Genomic DNA, 1789 nt, shown 5'->3' with positions numbered 1-1789 from the left:
TGGTGGGAGGAAAGGCTCGGCTCGGAGCTGTCCTGAGGCCCTCCATGTCACTCCGAGGCAGCGTGAGCCACCGTGCGTGGCCCGAGGTATCGGGGATTTGCCCGGCCCGGATGGCTCTTCACCGCGGGGCGTCGAAGCCGTGGCACTGAGGCATGACGTAGGTGATGGAAGACGTCGCGGGGGTGTCCTTTCCCCCCTCTTTTCGTTTTTGTTTCCAGCAAATACAAAAATCCAGTCTGTCACCTGTGTAGTTGATGACCCATGAGGTTCTTTTGGAAGCAGCAACGGAGGCGTCCCTGCTGCGCGTGGGCAGCATCTGCACTGCATGCCTAACTTCTTTTAAACTTTAGTTAGCACATGCAGACCGAAACTGGGCTTCTCTCTAATTTGGCTGACAACATCTATGGCACAAAACGGGAGCTGTTCCTTCACATTTATGCATATACTGAAGCCCCCCCATTTTTGCTCTTTTAATGCACACTGGGTCGGTAATGCATAGTGATATGCATAAGGCAGAGGAGGAGAGATGGAGATAGCTCAGACAAAAAAAAAAAAAAAAGAAGAGGTGCTATTAATGTAATGTGGCAGTTGTTTTCCTGCTCAGTTGTTGAAACATCCACGCTGATAATTTGTTCCAACACTGGAACCCAGAAAATCCATCTAACATTATTATTATTATTATTTTGTTATAGTTAAAAATAGAAATATGGGAGAGGCGTCCCTTAAGTGGGCTTGGCATGGTATGTGAGGCAGAGTCCCAGAGGGAATGCACTGAAACAGCAGCGTCCTGTTGTGTGTAATGGCTCAGCATGGCCAGCAAAAGGCACAGCAGGAATAAGAATGGAGATCTGGGGCAGAAGGCAAAAAGAAGGAGGTGAAGGAGGGAACCCAGCCAACTGCATCAACAGCTTCACACAGGTTTAGATTATTGGTGTCACCTCCATCATATGGCTGTACCTTCAGAGAGGTGGGAGAAAAGAGCTTGTGAATGCATCTCAGCCTGGAAGTGCTTTGCTGTGAGAGCTGTCTGTGCTGTGACTTGGCTCTGACAAAGGGTGCAAAGCCGGGAACTGCCACTCATTGCTGAATCATGTCCAAAGGGGGTGTCAGAGTCTCCTAAACTTTATTTATTCTGAAATCAGAGATAGTGGCATCGGTTTCCTCATCTCTAGCACAATTAATGAAGTGGTTAGCTCCACTCTAGGTTTGTCTTGAAGTTGTGCCCAGTTATGAACACAACTCTGAAGCAGATGTAGCAATAAACTTCTTGGCCATTTTTAGCTCCTGTTTTTCTGTAAATGCTCTGGGGAGACACAGCCTGTTTCAGGTGAGACACTATCTGTGTGTAAAGGTGTGTGTGTATTTTCTACATGTATATACGTAGAAATATATATATATATATATTTCTTAGCAACATGAGAAGGGGAGGTGTAGGGCTGTGAAATACACTGACCTAAAAAGGTCATAGCAGGGAAGAACTGAACGCCAGTGCTACTGCTTTGGGCAGTCTTCAGCTCTCAGTCTGTAGGTATGGGTGAAAAATCATCTAGAATTAATGGTGATGGGATAAGGACACCAAGTGAGTATGTATTTATCGAAATTGACATAGCTTAACAAAGAGTTGAAAATACTTTGGTGATAGCAGTGCCTATTTGTGTAAGAATTCATGTATCTATGCCAGAGTGTATAGTATAGCACAGGCTATGTGTGCAGAGAGTACTGTTTCAAAGAAAAAATCACACGCTGCTTTGGAAGGAAGCAAAGGAAAAGAAAAGAAAAGAAAAGAAAA

This window comes from Meleagris gallopavo, chromosome 5 (genome assembly GCF_000146605.3).
Source record: "Meleagris gallopavo isolate NT-WF06-2002-E0010 breed Aviagen turkey brand Nicholas breeding stock chromosome 5, Turkey_5.1, whole genome shotgun sequence".
Lineage (NCBI taxonomy): Eukaryota > Metazoa > Chordata > Aves > Galliformes > Phasianidae > Meleagris > Meleagris gallopavo.
Note: the sequence above shows the minus strand (reverse complement) of the source record.